Source organism: Hemitrygon akajei, chromosome 2 (genome assembly GCF_048418815.1).
Source record: "Hemitrygon akajei chromosome 2, sHemAka1.3, whole genome shotgun sequence".
Lineage (NCBI taxonomy): Eukaryota > Metazoa > Chordata > Chondrichthyes > Myliobatiformes > Dasyatidae > Hemitrygon > Hemitrygon akajei.
The window spans coordinates 130,214,034-130,234,153 of NC_133125.1; the positions used below are offsets into that span (position 1 = coordinate 130,214,034).

A 20,120-nucleotide genomic window follows, 5' to 3' on the forward strand; every position below is an offset into this window, starting at 1 on the left:
GCAGAAGATTCAGAGAGAGGGTCCCTCATCCAGTCATACACATACTTTGAAAAGGAGGAAAAGTACTGTTCAATTTTGTTCTGCAGTTCTTCTAGGTGGTTTTCAATAAATCTCCAGATTTGTAGATATCCTTCCTCTCTCTCAAGCCCAAGCAGAAGTGGAAACATTTCAAGATTTCCTTTTGCAACGTTTTTTCCAAAGATTCAGTTTCCTTTTAAATCCAAGAATCTTGTCACTTGAAGTCAAAATATTTTCTCCAGCACCTTGCAGAGACTTGTTCAACTGGTTCATATGATAAAAAATGTTGGCTAACTAGGCTAATTTCTGCAGCCATTCTTCATCTTTAAAGCACTCAACAAACTCTGGCCTAGTATTTTTTTTGAAAGTGCTGCTGCAATTCACCTTTCAGCTCAAACACCCCGTTGAGAGCTCTTCCTCTGCTAAGCCACCAGATTTCTCTATGTAGCAGGAGACTGGTGTGCTCTTTAACCTACACAATCCACCTTTTGTAACATTTACAACAACAGCAAAGCTGCAGACCAGCACCCGGGTTACGGCGCATAAAAATTCTTTAGAATGAAGATTTCCCTGCAATTTTCTACTACATCGGTAGAGCTTGTTCTCTCCCGTAAGTCAGTTGACAGTACGTAAGGTGAAGTTTGGGAGGTAATTCAGGAGGGAGAGGCTGATGTCACAGTCCAAGTTGGGTGAGTCCATTCGATGCTCAGAAAATGCACTTCATGCTCCTCATTAGCCTACAGTCCTCCCCTCTGTGCAAGACAGCGCTCACCAATGGCCTCCCCGATCTCATGTCAAAAACTAAGAATGGACTCTACCAAATAAGCATCGTCTCACTGCGCACTGCCATACTGGGCTGAAAGACCTTGAATGAGATTGCTAATGGGGCTGCTCGGTCACAGTCCACCACTGTGAGTGCTAGTATCGTGTGTTGTTCGAAGTTTAAAAAAATGTTTATTCTTTTAAATCACGATCTCTCGCAGAATCCCTAGTGACCTCTCAGGGAATCCTAAGGTTCCGCAGAACCCTGGTTGAGAAAACCTGTTCTAGAGTCTATCATAGATTCAAGAAAGATTAGGGTATTTTTCTTATGGATAGAGAGAGAACCAGCCAAGGTACTAAACCTATATTAGTCCAGATGAAGGGTCTCAAAATTGGCTGTTCATTTCTCCCTACAGATGTTTCCTGACCCACTGAGTTTCTCCAACGCCATTGTTTGTCCCAGGTTCCATCCCCTTATGTCTCCTCCTACTAAATTTGGATGATCAGCCATGATCATTTTGAATGTTGGAGCAGGTTCAAAGAGTTGAAGGTCTTACTCCTGCTTATATTTATTATGCTTACTACACTGGGCTATTCTGAAAAGTACATGAAAGATGGTAAATAAATATGAGCTCCTTTCACTTAAATTCAGGAGTTATATCAAACATTGGTTTAAGAATATTGAACTCGTTTCTTGCAAAGGCGCCTTTAAGAACTTCCCAGTACCATCTACACTTATGACAATGTCTTTTGCATTGCAAAAAGGAATAAGGTGAGGTCACTCTATCAGCTAGGGGCTCATCTGCAACTCCCAGTTATCCACCTGCATTTCCAGAGGTTTAAAACCCCTGACCTAACAAACATTATCAGCCCCGGTTTCAGTTCCTTATGTCTCATTTGAATTTCCGCTAAAATTGAGCTCAACTGACAGCCTTTCATGTGCACTTAATAGAATACAGCAGAAAGATTTCTCCTGCATTTACTTAGAATGTGACTTCCCTGTTCTTCCTCATGTGAAAATGCTTACATCTATCTGAAAGGGTTTTGCTCAGTATGAACTTCAGAGATTCTGTGTTGTATTCCATTTGAAAGAGGACATTTCTGACAGCTCAGTGCCCCTTCTGTGATGGGAATAATCTGCAATCAAGCCATCCATTGAGCTGTGGCTAATCCCAGTGTAACTGTCGGCACCAGGCAATGTACCCCATGGACTTAATACTAGGCTGGTAAGATTTGCTGAATTTACTTTGCCACAATAATAGATACACCAACGTTGAGTGATGCAACAGGATTTAGATTCATATTCACAGATTCATATGATGATCCTTCAGTCTATACATGCCAATTACAGGTTGTGTCTATCCATACCCAGTACAGGCGTGTCTTTCCATATCCAGAAAAGAATGTGCCTACCTGTATCCATTACAAGATGCACCTACCCACCCCCATTACAGAATGTGCCTACCCATACCCATTACAAGATGCACCTATCCATACCAATTACAGGATGTGTCTGCCCATACTCATTACAAGATGCATCAATCCATACCCATTACAGGTTGCATGCACACATGCCTTTTACAGGATGCATCTATTGCCCATTACAATACATTAAGGGACACATCTCTCCATACCCATTATCGGATGCATCTATCGATACCTGGTGCAGAGTGGTCATTGTAGAGGATGCTGAATCCAGAGTACCAGACAGACAACTCCAACAGATTCACAGCTGAGGTGTTGCCCCACATGGAAGGATTGCTTGGGGCCCCAAATGGAGGTGAAAGGGTAAATGTGGGACTTACTCCACTCGCAGGGATAAGTGCTAGGAGGGAGATTAGTGTGGAGGGACCATACATAAATCATGGAGGGAGCAATCCCTGCAGAAGGCAGAGTTGGGTGTGGGGGGGGGGGGGGTTCTATTTATGCCTATTATATGATGCATCTGTCCATACCCATTACAGGACGTGTCTATTCATGCACATTACAGGATGCACAGAGTCGACTGTACTTCCTTAGAAGGTTGGCGTCATTCAATGTTTGTAGTGAGATGCTGAAGATGTTCTATAGGTCAGTTGTGGAGAGCGCCCTCTTCTTTGTGGTGGCGTGTTGGGGAGGCAGCATTAAGAAGAGGGACGCCTCACGTCTTAATAAGCTGGTAAGGAAGGCGGGCTCTGTCGTGAGCAAAGTACTGGAGAGTATAACATCGGTAGCAGAGCGAAGGGTGCTGAGTAGGCTATGGTCAATTATGGAAAACCCTGAACATCCTCTACATAGCACCATCCAGAGACAGAGAAGCAGTTTCAGCGACAGGTTGCTATCAATGCAATGCTCCTCAGACAGGATGAAGAGATCAATACTCCCCAATGCCATTCGGCTTTACAATTCAACCGCCAGGAGTAAGATATGTTAAAGTGCTGGGGTTAGGACTCAATGTATTTAAGTAAACTACTTAAGAACTTTTTAAAAGCTATTATTAATGCTTTTTGAGAGGGTGATTTTAGATGCATATCATATTTTTACTGAGTTAAGTATTGTATGTAATTAGTTCTGCTACAATAAGTGTATGGGACATTGGAAAAAATGTTGAATTTCCCCATGGGGATGAATAAAGTATCTATCTATCTATCCATGTCCATTGCAAGATGCATGTATCCATATCAATTACAGGACACGGTCTGCATATGACAGCAGAAGCACAAGAAGCAGAAATCCACCACATGGCTCCACAAACTCATTCCACTTTTCATTATGTTGCAGGACTCCTCTGGCCCATTATGATATCTATTCATTTCTTGTACTTCTTCAAGGGGAAGGAGATTTTAAAAAACTAGTCAAGAAGAAAAGAAGAGCTTACAAAAGGTTCAAAAAACTAGGTAATGATAGAGATCTAGAAGATTATAGGGCTAGCAGGAAGGAGCTTAAGAATCAAAATTAGGAGAGCCAGAAGGGGCCATGAGAAGGCCTTGGCAGACAGGATTAAGTAAAACCCCAAGGAATTCTACAAGTAAGTGAAAAGCAAGAGGATAAGACTTTAGAGAATAGGACCAATCTAGTGTGATAGTGGAAAAGGGATGACTTACAGCGGACTGAAAAGCTTGAGCATGTAGATATTAAGGAAGATAATGTGCTGGAGCTTTTGGAAAGCATCAAGTTGGATAAGTCACTGGGACCAGATGAGATGTACCCCAGGCTACTGTGGGAGGCGAGGGAGGAGATTGCTGAGCCTCTGGTGATGATCTTTACATCATCAATGGGGACGGGACAGGTTCTGGTGGATTGGAGGGTTACAGATGTTGTTCACTTATTCATGAAAGGGAGCAGAGATAGCTCAGGAAATTATAGACCAGTGAGTCTTACCTCAGTGGTTGGTAAGTTGATGGAGAAGATCCTGAGAGGCAGGATTTATGAATATTTGGAAAGGCATAATGTGATTAGCAATTGTCAGCATGGCTTTGTCAAAAGCATGTTATGCCTTAGAAGCCTGATTGGATTTTTTGAGGATGTGACTAAACACATTGATGAAGGTAGAGCAGTAGATGTAGTGTATGTGGATTTCAGCAAGGCATTTGATAAGGTAACCCATGCAAGGCTTATTGAGAAAGTAAAGAGGCATGGGATCCAAGAGGACATTGATTGGTGGATCCAGAACTGGCTTGCCCATAGAAAGCAAAGAGTGGTTGTAGAACGGGTCATATTCCGTGTGGAGGTTGGTGACCAGTGGTGTGCCTCGGGGATCTGTTCTGGGACCCCTACTCTTCGTGATTTTTATAAATGATCTGGATGAGGATGTGGAGGGATGGGTTAGTAAATATGCTGATGACACAAAGGTTGGGGGTGTTGTGGATAGTGTGGAGGGCTGTCAGAGGTTACAGCGGGACATTGATGGGATGCAAAACTGGGCTGAGAAGTGGCAGATGCAGTTCAACCCAGATGTGTGAGATGGTTCATTTTGGTAGGTCAAATATGATGGCAGAATATAGTATTATTGGTAAGACTCTTGGCAGTATGAAGGATCAGGGGGATCTTGGGGTCTGAGTCCATAGGACAGTCAAAGCTGCTGTGCAGGTTGACTCTGTGGTAAAGAAGGCATATGGCGCATTGGCCTTCATCAATCGTGGGATTGAGTTTAAGAGCCGAAGGAAATGTTGCAGCTATATAGGACCCTAGTCAGACCCCACTTGGAGTACTGTGTTCAGTTCTGGTCACCTTACTACAGGAAGGATGTGGAAACCATAGAAAGTGTGCAGAGAAGGTTTACAAGAATGTTGCCTGGGTTGGGGAGCATGCCTTATGAGAATAGGTTGAGTAAACTCGGCCTTTTCTCCTTGGAGCAACGGAGGATGAGAGGTGACCTGATAGAGGTGTACAAGATGATGAGAGGCATTGATTGTGTGGATAATCAGAGGCTTTTTACCAGGGCTGAAATGGCTAGTACGAGAAGGCACAGGAAGTACAGAGCAGATGTCAGGGGTAAGTTCTTTACGCAGAGAGTGGTGAGTACGTGGAATGGGCTGCCTGCGATGGTGGTGGAGGCGGATACGATAGGGTCTTTTTGAGAAACTCCTGGATAGGTACATGGAGTTTAGAAAAATAGTGGGCTATGGGTAACCCTAGGTAATTTCTAAGGTAGGGACATGTTCGGCACAGCTTTGTGGGTCAAAGGGCCTGTATTGTGCTGTAGGCTTTCTATGTCTATGTTTTTCTATTCAATTATTTCTATCATTTATGTTGTGGATGAGTCAGGAACCCCACTGAGGTACATTAGCAGCTTCCGCAGAATGCATGGTATGGGACAGAGGATTCTGCAGATGCTGGAAATCTTGCACAACACAGATTCTGGAAGAACTCAGCAAGTCAGGTAGCATCTATGGGGGGAAATAAACAGTTAACGTTTTGTGTCAGCCGTCCAGAATTTTGTGTGCTGTGTATAGAGAGCAGGAAAGTACAATTGATTTCTTTAGAAGGAAAAACAAGAACTTATTCAAAGGTTTTAATATTGTAATATTACATTTTCTCTCTAATTTACACTTTTTCATTATTTTCTAATCAGTTTCAATGGTGAGTATTCATTTAACTTTGAGTCCTGAAGGTGTAAATGCTCTCTGCAAGTCTTAAGCAGTCTGATTTACTGTACTGTTACAATTACTCAACGATCAGTGAACATGGTTACAATTCCTCATAACTCAGTGCCAGAGTTCCCAATCCTTCTTCAAACCAATTGAGAATCAAACCTGATTTTCTCACTCCGTTTGCTATCCTTCTTCAAACCTGATTTTCTCACTTTTTTTGCTAGAGCAAAGCCCTGAATGATGACAAAAAAAATCACCAACTCCATTCCTATCCTAGAATAACGAGATACAACTCATTTCTAGTCTTTGCAATGACACTCCAGTTTATCTTGATGCGTAATATAAGTCTGTAGTTATATAGTCACATTTTGACTCTTAAAGGATGTACGGCCTAGAGCTTAAAGTTACCTGCTGTTTTCCTGCTATATGACTTTTTGATTACTGATTATTCCTTATTTCAACAAGAAGACATAATGGAATTATGATGTCATCCACTGGAAAGTAATGTCATATGTCTCAGTAGTTCTATTCAATGCCAAGGTACATAAGATCATAAGGGAGAGGAGCAGATTTAGGTCATTTGGTACGTTGAGTCTACTCTGCAAGTCCATCATGGCTGACTTACAGTATTATCCCTCTCAGTCCCATTCTCCTGCCTTCTCCCCGTAACCTTTGATGCCCTTACTAATCAAGAACCTATCAACTTCTGCTTTAAATATACCCAATGATTTGGCCTCCACTGTCATCTTTGACAATGTATTTCACAGATTCACCAACCTCTGGCAAAAGAAATTCCTCCTCATTTCTGTTCTAAAGGGACAATATTCTATTCTGAGGCTGCACCCCTCTGGTCCACCAGACACTCATTCTCTCCACTCTATCGGGGCTCCAGAGAAGAAAGGCCAAGCCAAACACAGCCTCCACTTATAACTCAAGGCCTCCAGTCTCAGTAACTTCATTGTGAATTTTCATTGCACCCTTACCAACTTAATAACATCCTTCCTATAGCTGGACCTAGAAGTATTGACAGCTTCCCAGTTTAAAGTCTGTTTACTTGAAACAGTGATTTCAAAATTTACTTGAAGTACTTTAAGCTGAAGGAGGAAATTAGGACAGCCAGAAGGGGCCATGAGAAAGCCTTGCTGGGCAGGATTAAGGAAAACCCCAAGGCATTCTACAACAATGTGAAGAGCAAGAGGATAAGACGTGAAAGAATAGGACCTATCAAGTGTGACAGTGGGAAAGTGTGTATGGAACCGGAGTAAATTGCAGAGGTACTTAATGAATACTTTACTTCAGTATTCACTATGGAAAAGGATCTTGGTGATTGTAGTGATGACTCGCAGCAGACTGAAAAGCTTGAGCAAGTAGATATTAAGAAAGAGGATGTGCTGGAGCTTTTGGAAAGCATCAAGTTGGATAAGTCGCCAGGATCGGATGAGATGTACCCCAGGCTACTGTAGGAGGTGAGGGAGGAGATTGCTGAGCCTCTGGCGATGATCTTTGCATCATCAATGGGGACGGGACAGGTTCCGGAGGATTGGAGGGTTGCAGATGTTGTTCCCTTATTCAAGAAAGGGAGTAGAGATACCCCAATGAAATTATAGACCAGTGAGTCTTACTTCAGTGGTTTGTAAGTTGATGGAGAAGATCCTGAGAGGCAGGATTTATGAACATTTGGAGAGGTATAATACAATTATGAATAGTCAGCATGGCTTTGTCAAGGGCAGGTCATGCCTTACGAGCCTGATTGAATTTTTTGAGGATGTGACTAAACACATTGATGAAGGAAGAGCAGTAGATGTAGTGTATATAGATTTCAGCAAGGCATTTGATAAGGCACCCCATGCAAGGCTTATTGAGAAAGTAAGGAGGCATGGGATCCAAGGGGACTTTGCTTTGTGGATCCAGAACTGGCTTTCCCACAGAAGGCAAAGAATGGTTGTAGACGGGTCATATTCTGCATGGAGGTTGGTGACCAGTGGTGTGCCTCAGGGATCTGTTCTGGGACCCTTACTCTTCATGATTTTTATAAATGACCTGGATGAGGAAGTGGAGGGATGGGTTAGTAAGTTTGCTGATGACACAAAGGTTGGGGTTGTTGTGGATAGTGTGGAGGGCTGTCAGAGGTTACAGCGGGACATTGATAGGATGCAAAACTGGGCTGAGAAGTAGCAGATGTTCAACCCAGATAAGTGTGAAGTGGTTCATTTTGGTAGGTCAAATATGATGGCAGAATATAGTATTATTGGTAAGTCTCCTGGCAGTGTGCAGGATCAGAGGGATCTTGGGGTCTGAGTTCATAGGACACTCAAAGCAGCTGCGCAGGTTGACTCTGTGGTTAAGAAGGCGTATGGTGTATTGGCCTTCATCAATCATGGAATTGAATTTAGGAGCTGAGAGGTAATGTTGCACCTATATAGGACCCTGGTCAGACCCCACTTGGAGTACTGTGCTCAATTCTGGTCACCTCACTACAGGAAGGATATGGAAACCATAGAAAGGGTACAGAGGAAATTTACATAGATGTTGCCTGGATTGGGGAGCATGGCTAATGAAAACAGGTTGAGTGAACTCAGCCTTTTCTCTTTGGAACATTGGAGGATGAGTGGTGACCTGATGGAGGTGTAGAAGATGATGAGAGGCATTGATCGTGTGGATAGTCAGAGGCTTTTTACCAGGGCTGAAATGGTTGCCACAAGAGGACACAGGTTTAAGATGCTGGGGAGTAGGTACAGAGGAGATGTCAGGGGTAAGTTTTTTACTCAGAGAGTGGTGAGTTCATGGAATGGGCTGCAGGCAACGGTGGTGGAGGTGGATATGTTAGGGTCTTTTCAGAGTCTTTTGGATAGGTACATGGAGCTTAGTAAAATAGAGGGCTATAGGTAACCCTAGAAATTTCTAAGGTAAGGTCATGTTCGGCACAACTTTGTGGGCCGAAGGGCCTGTATTGTGCTGTAGGTTTTCTATGTTTCAATGTTTCTACCTCATTATCAACTAACATAGCTATAACTGCATTGTCTGGTGTCTCCACTGTATAAAAAAGTATCTTCAGTGTAATAAATATGTTCACTTGTTAATTGAATAATATCATGTGCATTTATATAATCCATTACTGAACCCTTGGAATTCGTTAAAGTACCTTACAATAAATTCTTTTTGAAGTGGAATTTTAGAGTGACTCATTGGTGCAGTTAGAAGAGACACACCATCCTTGCTAAGTCGACAGGCTGTGACTATTGGGCTAGTGCAAGGTTTAGGGCATGGATCAGCATTTCACAATCCATATCAATGATTTGACAAGGGGACCTACCAGTCATATTTCCAAGTTTGCTGACAATTGTCAGTGAGCACAGAGAAAGATGCAAGCAGGATATAGACAGGAAGAGTGTGTGGGCAAAACATAGTGGACGGAATATAATGCAGAAAGATATGATGTCACACATTTCAAAGCACATAATAGAAAACCAGATAATTTGTTAATAGGTAGGAGCTTGAGAAGCGTTGTTGTGGAGATGGGTCTAAATGTGCTTGCTCGCAGTCACTGAATCAGAATCAGAATCAAGTTTATTATCACTGCCTTAAATGATATGAAATTTGTTCTGTGGCAACAGTACAGTGCAAATACATAAATTACTATAGAGCACAAAATAAATAATCAATTATTTACTTATTTTGCGATTCAGTGCAGAGTAGGCCCTTCTGGCCCTTTCAATCACTCAATCCCAGCAGTCCCCAACAACTCAATTAACTCTAACCTAATCATGGGACAATTTAAAATGACCAATTAACCTACCTGTTATGTGTTTTGACTGTAGCAGGAAAGAGAGCACCCAGGGAAACTCATGCATTCCACGGGGAGGACATACAGAGATCCCTTACGGAACAGCACGGGAATTGAACCCTGAACCGCGGAATGCCCCAAGCTGTAATAGCATCGTGCTAACCACTACGCTACCATGGCGCCAGAAAGGAAAGAATGATGAGCTAGTAGTCATAGATACATGCACTGTTTAGGCTTCTGTCCCCTTCCTGACGGAAGGGTCTTGTCCTGAAACGTTCACCATTTATTCCTCTCCATTGATGCAGAGCGTAGTGGTTAGAATAATGCTATGCAGCATGAACTGTCAGATTAGGGTTCAATCCCTGCCACTGTCTGTAGGGAGTTTGCAGTTCTCCATGTAACTACCTGGATTCCCTCTGGGTGTTCTAATTTCCGCACATTCCTAAGGTGTACGGTTAGGGTTAGTGAGTTACGGGCATGCTATGTTGGTACTGGAATCATGGCAACATTTGTGTTCTGCCAATCACAATCCTCGCTGATTTGATTTGATGCAAAATAAGGCATTTCACTGTATACTGTATTTCAATGTAGCTATGACAAATAAAGCTAATCTGTATCTTTATCTTTAAATAGTGCTAGCCTTTATCACGACATGATTCGAACACAAGAATTAGGAAGTTTTCTACAATTGTATAAGGCTTGGGTGAGACATCATCTGCCATGTAGAGTTTGGGTCGCCTAATCTAAGATAGATGCACTTACCATTGAGGGAATGCAGTGCAGATTAACCCACTGGTTTTAGGGAAGGCTGGTTTGTTCCACAACTGGTTAAACTGGATCAGCATTATCTAGACAATGGAAGAATAAGAAAAAGATTTAACTGAGACAGACATTAATTTTCAAAGCTTTGACAAATAAGAAGCAGAGTGGATGCTTGTCTTGGTTATGGAACCTGGAACCAGGGAGGACAGTCTCAGAATAGGAGACAGACTGTTTGGGATGGGGATGAGGAGAAATGGCTTCACTCAGAGGTTGTTGAGTTCTGGAATTCTCCATCCCAGTGTCATGGTTCCGGTTGGCCATTCCCCTTTAACACTTCTTTCTCCCTGATTATGCCCCGATTTCAGTCAATTGCTGCTAGTTACCCAATGACCGTACATCTGGCTTTCATCAGAGACTGGGAAATAAATACGAAGGCGACTCTATCACAGGTTGCCAGTTCGTTGGTCAATTCTCGTGTGATACTTTGCTCCCTGTTCTGATTAGAACAGTTAGTTCTAAGTTCTGCTCTAGTTTCTAGAGAGTCCCTATGAATCCCATCTCCTTGTCAAGATCCCTCTGGTTTCCTGCTCTAAGATCAGGTCTACGCCAGCCTCCCCAACTGAGTCAACGTGCCAGTGTCCTGCACTTGGTTTCTCCTCTGTCGCCCCTGTGTAACACCCAGTCATGATTAGGTTAGAGCTAATTGGGCTGTTGGGGTTTGCTGGGGTTCAATGGTTCAAAGGGCTGCATGGGCCTACTCTGCACTGTATCGTGAAATAAAAAAATAAGTAAACAAATAATTTTCTGCTCTATAGTAATTCATGTCTTCGCACTGTACTCAGTCATCGTATTCATTGAGAACTGAATGCACTGAATTGTTTTTCCTGATTAAAAATATTACATCTTTTGGAATTGACATTGGTATGTGGAAAGTATTTGCTACCACAAGCTCGTGGCAGCTTTTCTCCACACGTGACTCCTCGTCTCTACACTGGCAAGCATTACTGACTATCAATTCTCCACTACATCAGCAGCCTCTCACACTGTAGCATCAAGAACTGGAGACCTACAAGAAGCACACAATAACTGAATTCAAGGGTGGATAATATGCCAGAACTGGGGAAAGCAAAGACATGGTGAAGGAATGTGGGCCTATAAGAAATTCCCATTGCAACCATTGAATGTTAGTGGTGGACTTTGGAGAAGTGTTCTGTGAATTGGACAATGGTCTCCCGAGCTTGGTGATTCACATCCCCAATGAATGCACGACAGGCTGCGCATGTTGCAAGTCCTCATTACATTTAAGAACTTGCAACTGGCCAGTCTGGGATTTTAAGATATCCGGAGAGATCCTCATTTCTTTCTGAAAACCCAACATCACAATAGCTTTATCAGCGCTTATGACATTTCCTTGTGGCAGTTTGAGGCTGGCGTAAGGGAAATGATGCAACACCAAAGGCTTGTCAGAAAGGGGATTCTCTTTATTTCACGCCAACCTTTGACAACAGTGATTCGCGCAATCTGACTGACCCAACTGTAACAAAATATTGCTCCTTCTAAAAGTCTCAAGGGGAGTTAATCTGGAATGTCAGTCATTGTTGAATCTAAGTCGTTACATTTTTGTGAGATTCTTCTTTTTCCCAGTGTACTTCTCTTGAAAAAAAATTAATCATTGACCATTATTTAGTTTAGAATTAATTGTAAATGATCCATTGAAAGAATGAATGGAAATCCTCCCAAAGTAGGCATAAGCTTATAAATTATTTCTGTCAACAACTTTATTAGGCGCAAAGTAAAATTAAAATTAAGTCTATGATTGTCATTTCCTGCCAAAAGAACTTAATTATAATTAAGTCACCATTGTGAAGCTCATGGACACATCAGTTTGTGCCCTGAGAACATCTCCAAATAGACACTGTTAAAGAATACTTCATACAAATCATGGTCTTAACAGAAACATCCTTCAAAAGCAATGACAGTCGATGAGTCATTTTGCATTGTTACAGGAATATCAAGTAGCTTGATCACCCTTCTTTGACTAATTCTCAGTGGCTGAGTTAAGCTCATCACCAGCAGTTCAATGTAGCCTCATTTCCTGTTGTTAAATATGTTTCTAAACCTCTATCCCAGAAAACATTGTGTCACAAAAAGCAGCCATTGGGCCCACCATGGTATCTCTTTGAAACAGCCTTTTCATCAGTCTCTTGCCACCCACTGCTGCTACCCCACAGTCATAAAGAGCTGCAGCACAGAAGTAAGGTCTTCCCCTCCCTGACCACCTTCTAATACTAATCCTAAATCACTCCATTTTTATATTCTCCCTACACTCCCAGCAACTACTCACTTGCCCCTGCTCTACTCACTTTACACTAATGACTGTGTGGCTAAACACAGCTCCAATGCCATATTCAAGATTGCCGATGACACAACTGTCGCGGGCCACATTAAAGGTGATGATGAATCAGCATTTAGGAGGGAGATTGAAAATCGGGCAGAGTGGTGTCATAACAACAACCTCTCACTCAATGTCAGCCAGACAAGGAGCTGATTATTCACCTCAGGAGGAGGAAACCAGAGGTCCATGAGCCAGTCCTCATCGGAGGATCAGAGGTAGAAAGGGTCAGCAACTTTAACTACCTCAGTGTTACTATTTCAGATGACCTGTCCTGGGCCCAGCACATAATTGCAATTACGAAGAAAGCATGGCAGCACCTCTACTACCTTAGGAGTTTGTGAAGATTTGGCATGACATCTAAAACTTTGACAAACTTCTATAGATATGCAGTGGAGAGTATATTGACTGGCTGCAACACAGCCTGATATGGAAACACCAATGCCCTTGAATGGAAAATCCTACAAAAAGTAGTGGATATGGCCCAGTCCATCATGGGTAAAGCCATGAGCACATCTATATGAAATGGTGTCATAGGGAAGCAGCATCCATCATCAGGGACCCTCACCACCAAGGATATGCTCTCGTCTCGCTGCTACCAACAGGGAGAAGGTACAGGAACCGTAGGACTCACACCACCTTGTTCAGGACCAGTTATTACTCCTCAACCACCAGGCTCTTAACCAAAGGGGAAAACTTGAGTCAATTTCATTTGCCCCACAACCTATGGACTCACTCTTGTTATGAATGTACCACAGCTCTGAGGGGCCGAAGGGTGCGGGGGTAGCCCCCTCCTTTGTGAGAATCGCAAGATCACTATTGAGTCAATTCAGGAGACCCAGGAAATGAGAGAAAGACATGCAGAATCCACAAAAGGGTTAGAATGTGTCCTGGCCTCCGAAAGGCGGACCCATTGATACCGGCTATTGTCTCTTGGAGACGGACTTGTGTATTGCATCCTGGACGATGCAATCAAAGCCCCAGGCAATGAACCAAGGAGGAGGTTGGTGGAGGGATTGCATCATCCCCAACCTGATTGACACCTGAGACCCTGTGAGTCAGGATAAAAAGAGGGTCTGTGGGAACAGCCCCTCAGACGCACCAGAAGAAACGCTAGCGATCCCGTAATAGCGAAAGCCGGTGGAAGGCCACGTGCGTCTGCTTCCATTTGCCCAGAATCGGTGACCTTTGCCACGGAAAAACGGTTTTTAGCTAACAACGGGGAAATCAACTCTCAACGACTCTCGAAGGATTGACATCATAAACAGAATGGGCAAGTTTTAACCCGTCTCTCTCTCTCTCTCCAACAATTGCCAAACAGGGTCCCCAACGGCGGCAGCCTGTATGAACTGAACAAACTATATATTTCCATCGGACAATTCATTATCCCCTAGACAACGATACAGCTTATTTCTTATTGATTATTATTATACCCGCGCTTTTAGATTTAGTATTGACGACGTATATTATCTGTGTGTTTGCATTGATATTATTTTTGTGTATTTCTATCAATAAATACTGTTAAAAATAGTACCATCAGACTTCAACGGACCTCTCTATCTTTGCTGGTAAGTGACCCAGTTACGGGGTACGTAACACTCTCAAGGACTCTTCATCTCATGTTTCTGATTTATTAGTGTTTTTTGTGTTTGGACAGCTTGTTGTCTTTTGCACATTGGTTGAAAGCCCAAGTTGGTGTGGTATTTCATTGATTCTGTTGTGGTTATTATTCTATTATGGATTTACTGAGAATGCCCACAAGAAAATTAATCTCAGGGTTGTATATGGTGATATATATTCTCTTTGATAATAAATTTACTTTGAACTTTGAACTCACCCCAGACTCTACGCCTTGGGGCAATTTACAGTGGTCAATTAACTTACCAACCACACATCTTTGGGGTGTGGGAGAAAACTGGAGCCCCCAAAGGAAATGCACAAAGTCACAGGGAGAATGTGCAAACCTCCATGCAGACAGATGTCCTGATTGTACCTGTGTCTTCGAGCTGTACCACTGTGTGTGTGTTGTCCTGTAAGTTTTGCCATGACACAGCCAATTCCCTTGAAAAGGTTGCCTCCACCAATCCTCAAGCAATGCATTGCAGATCGTGTTTGCTGAGTAAAAAAATCCTCATATTCTGTAGTTTTTAATGACTATTACACTAAATCTGTGCATCCTACCTCCTAGCATTCCAAATTTTCTCCACCCTGTCAAATCCCCTTGTGATTTCGAAGAAACCACTGGTCCTTTCTGTAACCTTTGCATTACAGAAAATTCCCGTTAATCACTGAGGCACTCTGTTCATGAGAAGCACTCCAGTAAAAAGGATATAAGCAATAGGGAAATACCCTGTCATTTGGAAGATTAGGCTCTGAAGGTTAGCTTTACTTGTCACATGTACATTGAAACACCAGAACATCCAGTGAAATTCATTGTTTGTATCAACGGCCAACGCAGTCCAGGGACGTGCTGGGGGCAGCCAGCAAGTCTCGTTGTGCTTCTGCTGCCAGCATAGAACGCACACAACTTACTAATTCTAACCCTAAGCCATACAGTTTTGGAATGCGGGAGAAAACTGGAGCACTGAGAAGAAACCCATATGGCCATGGGGAAAACGTACGAACTCCTGATAGCGGCAGGAATCGAACCCTGATCTTACAGCCGACACTGTAAAGTGATTGGGCTACCCACTACATTACTGTGCTGTCCACCTATATTACGGTACCACCCACTTGAGGGAAGTCACTCTGGTCAACCGGATTGGCGGAGCATTTTGAGCAGGGCACTTCAACCCGAGGACAAGGAAAGGAAAATGAGAACTGAAGAATCTACATGTAACCATTTCCAAAATGCACCTATCTAGACAGATGGAGAATCATTGATGTCAACCATATATTTTAATTTCTATGTTAGTTTGCGAGCTCAGTGCCAGGATTTTATTGAAAGTCAGGACATTCTGTTAATTAGCAGTCCTTGCTTTGATGAACTTCAGTGGGTTCGCTCACGAAAGCCAGCATATTGTTAAAACAACTGTGCATGCATCATTGTAGAATTATGTTGTTAGATGAGCATATGTTTTACTGTATGAGCAAACGTCAAGCAGAAAACGACAGGATAAATGGATCATTTGCAGTCTGGCACACTGTTATTACTGAGATGCTACAGGAATAGTGCTGGACTTCAGCTATTTATTAATGACTTAAATGAACGGACCTAATTTATTGCAGCTGAATTTACTGAAGACATAGAGAAAGGTGGGAAAGTGAATTGTGAGAGGAAGCTAAGAACTGGCAGTGGGATATGGATAAGCAAGTGATTGGGGATGACCTTGTGACAGATGGAATGTCATGTGGAAAAGTGTGAGGTTATCCTCTGTGGAAGAGAGAAGAGAGACAGACTGCAGAATGCTGCAATATAGAGAGATCTGGTGATTACATCAACATGAACCTGAGGTAAATTTTATATAAGTACAAAAAGTGGAATAGATTTTTCATGTAGAGTAGTTTTGCTGCAACTATACAGGTCATTGGTAAGACCACACCTGGTACATTGCGTGTCATATGGGTCTCCTTGTTTAAAGAGGGATATGTTAGAACAAGAAGTCAAGAGAAGGTTCACTGAATTGAATCCTGAGAAATGGGGGTTCATTACTGAGGAATATTCAAGCTTTATCCATTGCTGTTTGCAAAAAAGATCGACAATCTCATTGAAACACAAGATTCCAAGGAACTTAACAAAGCAAATGTTTTAAGAGGATGTATCCTTTCTGGGGGAATCTAGAACCCATCAGATTCAGGGAGAACCATTCCAGATAGGGCTGAGGAAGATTGTTGTTTTTCTCTACCTGAGAGGTGAGGAGGCTGAAGCAGAGAGTATATTGAACCAGTGGGGGGTTAAAAGAAATGGGGAACAAGCAGGAAAGTGAAGCCAAAGTCAAAATGGAATTAACAAGATCTCATTTAATGGCAGCACTGGCTGGAGGAGCCGTATGGTGAGACCAGATCAATTTCTCAGGTTATAATTAATAATTGGACTTTTAAAGAGTAATAATTATAATAGGAGGGGTGGAGTGAGAGAAATTCCATTTCTATTTAATGCTTATGTCGACTCCTCAATATGTTAGTTAGCTACTGTAAATTGTCCCTTGACTGAAAAAAATGTCAAAGGGAAATTTATGGATCTGTTTATTTATTTAGTGATACAGCACAGAGTAGGCCCTTCCAGCCCTTCAAACCACGCTGGCCCAGCAGCCCCCGACAAATCCGATTAACTCTAACCTAGTGATAGGATAATTTACAATGACCAATAAGTCTACGCAGTACATCTTTGGACTGTGGGAGGAAACCGGAGTCCCTGCGGAAAACCTGCACATTCCATAGGGAGGACATACAGAGTCATTACAGATGGCACTAGAATTGAACTCCAAGCTCGAGAACGCCTGAGCTGTAACAGCATCACACTAACCACTATGTTACCCTGGCACTAGAGAGGGTAAGTTGGAGGGCCAGAGGCAAATGAAAAGAGGAGGGATGAGACTGACAATTTTGCTCCGCAAATGAGCTGGAATGAGCTTGATGGGCTGAATCTCCTCCTTCTTTGTCATAATAATCAAATGTCAGCTAATGGTACTTTTTATTTGTGGAATAGTACTTGTTAAAATGACACATATTTAATACTTATTTTGATTTGTTATTGTAGCTCTAATTTCACAACCAATTTTAATTTCTTTTCCTGTATAACCGGTAATGACATATTTTAATGTAACAGAGTTAAAACACAGAATTATTAGATTGCTGGTCTGATTTCCTTTATTCCTCTTCCTTTGCACTGGAGACTGAGTGCTTTTTAATGTCACTGACAAAAGCTAGTAGCAGACATTATTTATTAAAGTATTCAGCTTACCACAATGGCTGATGCAGCATGCATCAAACGTTCTACCACAATATGCGCTTATGTATACCAATTATCGTTCAAGATCTTCCTTACTCTACGTTGTAGAAATCAAACACAGGTTACACTGGATAACCCTGAATACTTCTGGGTGTATCTCATAGATTTTGGGCTGCTGATCATGAAAAACACATTGAAATTTCCCTATCACGCACCATCTTTAAAAAATTGCTTATATTTGTTATTTCACTTGATAATTCAAGTCAGAATAACTGATGCTGAGATTAAGGAAGGCAGTTTTGTTGGTCCACAGGTCATCAATGACAGGCAATTCGGAGCACTTCGAGTGAAACTGGAGAAAATTGCATGGAAAGTGTTCAAGGGTGTTGTTGAAATTTTTCTTGACAACTGCAGAGCGCCAAACTATATGCAGCTGGTTGGCAACATGCTTCAAGCATACAAAACCATGAAGAGCAACTTGTCACTAAAGTTTCATTTTCTGCATTCCCGCTTAGACTTCTTCCCTGCAAATCCTGGCGCAGTCAGTGACAAGCACGGTGAAAGGTTTCATCAGGACATTGCAGTCATGGAGAAACAGTATCAGGGCAACTGGAATCCATCAATGCTGGCTGATTATTGATGGGCACTTAAGCGAGAAGTATCAGACACTGAGTATAAATGAAAATCATCAACAAAACATTTTTAGCTTAGTTGAACAATTGCAAAGTGTCAGCACCATTCTGCAACTAAACGCATTATATTCAATAAAAGTTAATTTTTTGTTTCTCCAAATTTCTATGCGATGCAAGTAGTCTGAAATTATATTTGTGTCAGCTACAAATGGATGATCATAAACCAAAAAAAATTGAGGAAGCAACATTTTCAAAAATAATTGTTGTCCAGTGTTATTACTTCTCTTTCTGAGGTCTGCAGGAGAATCATGAGGTTCTAGTTGCCTGTCACTTTTATTCCCCATCCCATTCACAATATTGCCATTCCGCCTGTAACCTCTTTCACTATCATATTAAGGCCCTATACAAACTTATGAAACAACACCTCAACTTTTCTCAGGGCAAGTTGCAGCCTCCTGAACTGAATACCTGATTCACCAACCTTCTGGCAGCTTGCTTAATTAATTTGCTCTTGTTAATCTTTTCCACCTTGCTTTTAACCTGCATAGAATTCAGAATCAGAACCTGGCATCTTCCTCCTTCCTTTCTAGTCCTGAAGAAGGATCTTGGCCTGAAATGTTGACTGTTTATTCATCTCCATAGATGCTGCCTGACTTGTCACATTCCTCCAGTGTTTTGTGTGTGCTGTTTCAAAGGTTCAAAGGTTCAAAGCCAAATTTAATGTCCGAGAAATGTATACAATATACATCCTGAAATGCTTTTTCTTCACAAAAATCCATGAAAACAGAGAAGTGCCCCAAAGAATGAACAACAGTTAAACATGAGAACCCCCCTACTGTGCATAAGCAAGCAACAATCCCCCCTCACCCACCAGCAAAAAAAAGCACATCGGTACCATCACTGAGCCCAAGCATGTGCTAAGCAATAGCAAAGACACAGTCACCCCAGAATAAAAGTTACCCCAAAGACCTTGCATTTCATCCGAAATTTGACAACCTACAGGTTCTCTCTCTCCCTGGCAAGGGAGAGGGAGGTGTCCCCCATTTCCAAAGTGAGTGGGAGACATAACAACAACCCACTAGATTACGATGTTAAAAGTCCATTTAGTCGCTTTATTCAGAGTCACGTTTATTATCACAGACATATGTCATGAAATTTGTGGTTTGGGGCAGCAATACAGTGCAAAAGATTAAAAATACGATTAGTTACAAAAAGAAATAAAATAAAAACAATAGTGCAAAATAGAAATAGTGAGGTAGTGTTCATGGGTTCATGGATCATTCAGAAATCTTATAGCAGAGGGGAAGAACCAATTCCTAAAGCACTGTGTGTCTGTCTTCAGGTTCCTGTGCCTTCTCCTTGATGGTAATAAAGAGAAGAGGGCATGCCCCTGATGTTGAGGGTCCTTAATGATGGATGCTGCCTTTTAAAGATGTCCTCGATGACGGGGACATTTGTTCCTATAATGCAGCTGACTGAGTCTACAACCCTATGCATCCTCTTTCAATCCTGAACATTGGAGGCTTCACCACAGATAGCGATACAACCATTCAGATTGCTCTCTAAGGTACATCTGTAGAAATGAGCTGGAGTCTCTGGTGATATACCAAATCTCTTTAAACGCTAATGAAGTATAGCCTTTGGCATGCCTTCTCTGTGATTGCATCAACCTACTGACAGCAGGATAAATCTCCTGAGATGTTGACAGCCTGCAACGTAAAGCTGCTCACCTTTTCCACTGCTGACCCCTCAATGAGGAACTAATTGAAAGCCTCTGGACTTACTGGGCAGACCATGGTACCTTGTT

The 20,120-nt window shown here is 42.2% G+C and overlaps 1 long non-coding RNA gene across 1 annotated transcript in view; it reads right to left on the reverse strand.

The window, feature by feature from the left end:
• The window catches only part of LOC140715619 (uncharacterized), a 44,823-nt gene that overhangs the window by 9,332 nt on the left and 15,371 nt on the right, over positions 1-20,120 (reverse strand). The window contains exon 2 of the long non-coding RNA XR_012096177.1: positions 10,399-10,484. This is a non-coding gene — a long non-coding RNA (uncharacterized lncRNA). The remainder of the gene's footprint in view (positions 1-10,398; positions 10,485-20,120) is intronic.